We start from the raw sequence: 7,490 nt of genomic DNA on the forward strand, positions 1-7,490 counted from the left end.
ACCTCAAGCCTGTGTTAATTAGCATCAACAGCAGAGCATAGGAGGAACATAAGCCACTTATTTGTGAACAAATTACAAGAATTGCACCAGAAATTGATTTGTACAGAATATACACCTACAGTCTGAATGCTTTTTAATATATTTACCTTGTTCTAATTAGTTGGTTTCTTTTTCTTCCTTCCTGTCCCCTTTATATTATTTCACAAGGCTCAGAGCTTTGATCATTATTTTCGGCTCCTTGGCTCCCAGCAGAACCCTCCTATGAAAAGGTGTATTGAACTATTATTTCATCTGATGTGACTTGAAAGGGTCTGGGAAGCCACTCCATTCCCCTACAAACAATTTTCCCACCTGTTCAGTGCTAATTAACAACCCCTGAATAAGAGATGAAATTTTCCATTTTATAGTTAATGAGATTTAAATGCTTTAGGAGACTTCATGGGAAAATAACTTAGATTCATTTCTTTCTTTCCTCTCTCTCTCCATCTCTCTCTCCCACCCTGTCTTCACCTTTTTTCCCCCCTGTTCTCTTTTCTGTAAGAATTTAGAGAATGCTAATCTGTGCCATGCACTGTGGTAGACATTGACAACAATACATTTAATCTGAATCAGTTTTCATGCTCAAAGAACACAAAGAAGAGTTGGAAAGATAGATGTCAACAAATAGACACAATTCAAACTGATAACTTAAATCCTAGAAGACTATGCAAACTGCTATGGAAAAGAGAAAGAAAGATCCCTGATTCCTAAGGAGCAATGGAGAAGAAAGTGTCAGAAGATGATGAGTCTATGGAACACACTTTCCCAACTTTACAGTTTTCCCATGTCATGCAACTTTCTAAAAGCTTTATCATGCTCATATGATAAAGAAAATACTATTTGCCTTCCTTAGTTGCACAATATCCAAACCTTAAGTTTGTTAAGTCAATGATGTAATGATCACCTGAGTTTTGGACCCACAAAATCTGATGATACTCAACCTGAATTGATTGATGCATTGGCAGAATGTGTGTATCTTTTTTAATTATCTTATTTGCCAATATCAAGTGCATCCCCACCACGTACTTGGGTAAATGGTTACAATATTTTGAAATAGACTTAAAAGAAATTATTAAAATGCTTACCTTATTGCATTAAAAAAAAAAAAACTCCAAAGACTGGATTTATTTACTAGTCTTACTTCAGATATGAATATTTAGGGTTGAATGAGTAAACTAGATCACCACAAAATTTCGACCTCCATTTTTTCATTAGTATTAACATTTTAATTTTTCCCCCATGTTGTTATCAAAGGAAAATGGATTGCTCCTCACTTGATATTATTTTTCTTCTTTTGCTGACCTTGTGGCTGGAGGTTCCCATAATCCTGAAAGGAAGAAAACCCTGGGCAGTCATTGCTCTGTCTTGTTAATTTCCAAAGTACAAACAACTTGTCCTCTCATAATAGCAAAACCCTTGAACAAACTAATCAATTATTTTGTCTTCTGAGAGCTTTTAAAGATAGTGAATTAACGAATTACTAGAGTCTAACACTTTCAACTGAAAAACAAATGTTTATTGAATGACTGCTCTGGGCTAAGCATGTGCTTATGGAATTGCAACAAGGCACCGCTCCTGCCGCAATGGAGATCATAGTTCAGGCGGGAAAAAAGGTACAAAGCCATGTAGGACCTAGAAGCACGTAGGGAACAGGGTGATTGGCGGGGTCCGGGCACTAAATCTAGCTTGAGGTGATGCAGGAAGCTCTCCCAGAGAGGTGCCAACCAGATGAGCAGTCTCAACTAGGCGAAGAGGAGGGAAGAGCATCCCAGGCAGAAGAGGCCACCCTAGCTAAAGCCCACAGGAAATGAGTAGGGGACATTGATGTCATTATCAATGTACCTAAAATACAAGGCACAGAGGGGTAAATGGGAAAGATGGATACGCTGGAATGGGATCATAGAGCCCTCACAGTTCTCGGTAAAGAGTTTATACTTTCAGAGGCCATCTGTAGACAGATGGAATATTCTGGTTGCCCCTGGCAGAGGATTTGTGGAGGCAAAACTAGAAAGAGGAAAACCAGTTCTTGGTGATGAAACATGATGGTCAGAATTAGGATAATGAGCAGTTAGGGCATCCTGGGAAGCAGATGCCAAGATGGATGAAACATGCAAAAAAACCATACTGGGGAGGAAGCTGGAGAAAGTGGGAAGGGCCTGCAGATTGTTCTGTTATCTGACCTGGTGAGGGAAAGGGGGCAAGGAGGAGGATAGGGTAAGAAGAGTTTCAGACTACAGCACAGTTAGAGGGAAGTTTCAGCCAGGCTAACAGAGACTCCAAGCCAAAGTGGCCTATTAAAGAAGCCCCACGTTTTGCTATTTTGTGTCTGCATTTTGTGTGGGGGGGTGTGAGGGAGGGAGAGGCCTAATTTTACTATTTGGTGGGGGTGGGCTGGGGTTGGGGAGCCTGGTCAGAGGTAGCAGAAGGGCTAGGAGTTGCTTGGCACTCATACTGGGATGGGGAGTGGGGGGCGGAGCGGGGAAGGGCTGCCTCAAGGCCTGTTGGGAAGGAGAAACTGAAACCAGCCCCGACTGAGTCCAACCTAGGGAGGTAGGGATGGGAATTGGGTATGGAGGAATGAGGGGCCACCCTGTCTCAGGGCTGGACAAGAGGTCCTGGCCCTGCCTCGCTTTTCCCTTACAGGGCTTCAATCCCTCCTGCTCCCGGGGCCACACAAACCCCAAACATTGCTACCCTGATGCAGAGGAGAGGGCTAGGCGTGTGAAGGCAGCTGACAGGGAGCCTAGGGGAGTTAAGGAGCACAGGGTGGGGCCCAAGGTGTGGAGAACGTGGCAGCCACATGGGCAGTTAGTTCCTGGAAACGATGACCACAGAGAGAGCCACACTTCCCAGGGAGACTGCAGTGCCCCAAGGCCACTTCCATGGGCTGGATCAGGCACCCTTGCCAGGACATTTGACGGGCAATGGGCTGGGGAGGGGGGCAGCGTTTTCCAGTACAGGGCAGTCTCCGTGCTCTGCTGGGCTGTGGGCCGCTTCACCAGCTCAAAGGACTCTGTGTGTGGAACGTTCTGTCTTTAAGACCACCCTCAGGATGGGGATGACCTCTCTGGACTCACCTTGCCCGGCTGGCCCCTTGACCTTGAGGAAGAGCACCGTGATGTTGTCAGACAGGTGCTCCAGCACAAGGCTACAGGAGCTCGGGGCCTACAGTGGCCCAGCTTCAGCTACAATGAAGCCCCCAGGCTCTTCATACACTTCACCCTGAGCTGCAGGAGCTATTCTGCTTCCTCAAATATCACATCTGCTTTGGCACTGGAGGTGATGGCCGTGAAGGTGAGGTCGTAAGAGTTGGCTGCCAGCACCAAGTTGGCCTGTAGGTTGATGTTGCTCCTCTCCTTCTTCCAGTTTGCTGTTGCCCCACGCTCCAGCCTATGAGCATCTCCAGGTCAGGCCCAAACATGCAATCCTCAGGGTCATCTCTAGGCACAGGATAGGTTGCAGAGGGCAGTGTCTGAGGCCTTGGCTGTCCATGGAGTCAGCAGTGACCATACGCATCTCTCCCACATCCATGACTTGGACACTGAGGTCCAGGGCCTGGATGACATTATAATAGCCCAGGTTAACACTGGCTGTGGCTCCTCCTGAACCTGCGTGTGGTTCTCCAGTGAGGTCTGCACTTGCAGGGACGAGGCCCTTGGCTGGGTGGCTCTAGCAGGGTAGGCCTGGGACCAACGTCTTCTTCCTCAATAGCAGATTTCCCTGCATGTCCAGGCATTCCTCCAGGCCAAGTTGGGCTTGGGCTCAGGCTCCAGGAACTCTCCCTCTACTGCTGCGGTCTGGTGGGCCTCCTCCAGTGGGGGATGCCCCAGGAACTGGAAGGGTGGCAGCTGGTTCAGGTCCTCCTTATCCTCTTGGTTTACCTTCTCCTTCCCCACCTCTTCCTCCTCCTTCACTTTGCATCTTCTACCCTCACCAGCTCCTTGAAGTCCTCAAGTGTTGGGATGCCATCTAATAAAGGGTTAATTCATATCCCAAAAAAATATAAAGAACCCCTACAAATCAATGGGCAAAAAAAATCTGATTGAAAAATGAGCAGAGGATCCGAATAGGTATGTTTCCAAAGAAAACACAGATGGCCAACAGGTATGTGAAAAGGTGCCCAACATCACTAGTCATCAGGGAAGTGCAAATCAAAGCCACAATGAGCTCTCATCACACAGGTGTTACAATGGCTATGACCAAAAAGACAAGGACTAACAAACGTTGGCAAGGATGTGGAGAAAAGTGAATCATTGTACACTGTTGGTGGGGACGCACATTGGTGCAGCCACTGTAGGAAACAGTATGGAGTTTCCTCAAGAACTTAAAAATAGAACTACCATACAATATAGCAATCCTACATCTGGGTATTTATCTGAAGGAATTGAAAACATGAACTTGAAAAGATATCTGTACCCCCATGTTCACTGCAACATTATTTACAATGACCAAGACGTAGAGACAACCTGTGTTCATAGATGGATGAGTGGATAAAGAAAGAAAGAATAAAATAGAATATTATTCAGGCATAAAAAAGAATGAAGTCTTGCATTTGTGACAACATAGACCATAGATGGACCTATGGACCTCAAGGGCATTATGCTAAGTGAAATAAGTCAGACAGAGAAAGACAAATACCTTATGATCTCACTTATATATGGACTCTAAAAACAAAACAAAATAGAACTCATAGATACAGAGAACAGATTGGTAGTTGGGTGGGCAAAACGAGTGAAGGTGGTCAAAAGATAAAAGCTTCCAGTCATAAAATAAATAAATCTTGGGGATACAATGTACAACATGGTGATTAGAGTTGATATAGTTAAGAGAATGGATGTTAACGGTTTTGGTTTTTTTTAAAGATTTTATTTATTTATTTGAGAGAGAGAGAATGAGAGACAGAGAGCATGAGAGGGAGGAGGGTCAGAGGGAGAAGCAGGCTCCCCGCCGAGCAGGGACCCCGATGTGGGACTCGATCCCAGGACCCTGGGACCATGACCTGAGCCGAAGGCAGACGCTTAACGACTGAGCCACCCAGGTGCCCTTAACAGTTCTTATAACAAGAAAAATATATAATTCTGTGTGGTGATGGGTGATAGCTAGACATGTTATGGTGATCATTTTACATTGTATGCAAATATTGAATCCTTGTGTTGAAACTAATGTTATATGTCAATTATATCTCAATTTAAAAAACTTATTGATAAAAAAGGATACAAATTAAAAGACCTTTATTTTCCCACTGCTTTACAATGCCAAAAAAAGAAAGGAGAGTGGAGTAGCACATAAGGGGGAAACATAGCCTTGGCATGAATGCACTGGTGGATCGAGGAGGGAAGCAACTAGGATTGTCAGTCAACTGTACTTCCTACACAGCTGGAGATCTGGGAGGTGCACATTCCTGGCTGCTACAGGGATGAGAAAGAATACATAAAGTATAGAAGTCTAGAGAAGCGTGATTTATGATTGACTGAATATGGAGGGGAAAGAGAAAGAGGAAGGACACAGGGTGACTGAAGTTTCTGGGCCACTGGTGCAAAGCAATACAACTGATGGAGAAAGAATGGTGGATATAATAGGGATGGAGATAAACTCCTTTTGTCAGATTGAATATTAAGTATTCTGGAATATCTATGTGGATACAACCAGCTAACAACTGGGAAAACATATCTGAAGACAGATGGGTTCCCAGTGGACCTTATGTTTATCCTCATCCTTAGCTATATATATATATTCCTCATTATTTCATAAAGATGAAGCTATTTGCTTCCAGAACATCAGATTTAAAAAGCATTCAGTCTGAAGTCATTTACGTGATGCAACTTTATAAAATTAACTGTATTAAAGTAATTCTGTTCAACAAAAGATAACATTAAGAAACTGAATAGACAGGCCAACAAAAGTCAAATACACAGAATTTTTTTTTTAATTCCAGAAATCAATAAGAAAAAGACTGACAATCCATTAGGAAAATGAGCAATGGACTTACATGGGTACTTTTAAAAGAGGATATTCAATGCAAGATAAAAACAAAATGAGATACTACTACAAATGCACCCCATCTGCTGAAATGAAAAAGTCTGACCATATCAAGTATTACCAAGTATGCGAAACACTCGTATATGGCTGGGTAGAGTACACGTTGGTACAAGCACTTCATGAAAAGTTTTGTGAAGTTGAAGCGCCATATAACCTATGGCCCAGCAAATCCATTCTCGGGCTTGTATCTAACAGAAATGCCTGCAAATGCACCAGAAGACATGCCCAGGAATGCTTGTGGAAGCATTAGAACCAGAAACGGCTGCGGACCAGAAATGACATGAATATCCATCAATGAAAAACTGAGAAACAAAAAGGGACAAAATAAATACCTTAGTCCCTCAAAAAGAAAACTTATGGATTGGATGAACAAATGGTGATATAATCATAAAATGGAATAATAATATTGATCAGTGAAGATAAACAAGTCATAGCCACATGCAACAACACAGACAAAACTTACAGAATGTTGACTGAATGAAGCCAAACATAGAAGAAAACATGCACTATGACCCTATTGATATAAAATTAAAATCCCAGTAACACTATGTTTTCTTTTTTTTTAAGATTTTATTTATTTATTTGACAGAGAGAGAGAGAGCACAAGCAGGAGGAGCGGCAGGGAGAGGGAGAAGCAGGCTCCCCGCTGAGCAGGACTCTGGGATCATGACTTGAGCCAAAGGCAGACGCTTAACCAACTGAGCCACCCCCCAGTAACACTATGGTATTTAGAGATGTATACTTAGAGGTTAAAATGTCAGGAAAAGCGAGGGTGTGGATTGCAATCGAGAAGGGGTGACCAGGGCTTTTGTAAGCATGTTGGCAATGTTTTATTTCTTGATCTGAGTGATGGTTACATGACTGCTCATGTTATTAAAATACATTAAGCCATACTTTAGTGTTTTAGATGTAGGCATACCTCATTTTATTGTGCTTCACAGATAATCTACTTTTTTTTTTTTTTTTTTTTTTTACAAATTGAAAGTTTATGACAACCTTGCATGGAACAGATCTACCAATGCCATTTTTCCAAAAGCATTTGTTCACTTTGTATCTTTATGTCATTTTTTGGCAATTCTCATAATATTTCAAACTTTTTCAATATTATTGTATCTGTTACAGTGATCTATGGTCAGTGATTATGACTCACTGAAAGCTCAGATGATGGTTAGTATTTTTTAGAAGTAAAGTATTTTTTTAATTAAGGTGTATACATTGCTTTTGTTTTTAGACATAATGCTATTGCATACTTCACAACCTACATTATAGTGTAAGCATAACTTTTATATGCATTGGGAGAGCAAAAAATTCATTTGACTCACTTCATTGTGATAGTTGCTTTAGTTCAGTGTTCTGGAATCAAAACCCAGTGTCTCTGAGGTGTCCCTATACCTTTTCTGCTTACTTGTTGC

General features: G+C 42.4%; 1 pseudogene; it reads right to left on the bottom strand.

The window, feature by feature from the left end:
- Positions 1–2,523: 2,523 nt before the first annotated feature.
- Positions 2,524–6,227, bottom strand: LOC102744113 (peptidyl-prolyl cis-trans isomerase FKBP8 pseudogene; annotated as a pseudogene).
- Between the last annotated feature and the right edge of the window lie 1,263 nt (positions 6,228–7,490).

The sequence above is a fragment of the Leptonychotes weddellii genome, chromosome 1 (genome assembly GCF_054177405.1).
Source record: "Leptonychotes weddellii isolate Sample4059 chromosome 1, ASM5417740v2, whole genome shotgun sequence".
NCBI lineage: Eukaryota > Metazoa > Chordata > Mammalia > Carnivora > Phocidae > Leptonychotes > Leptonychotes weddellii.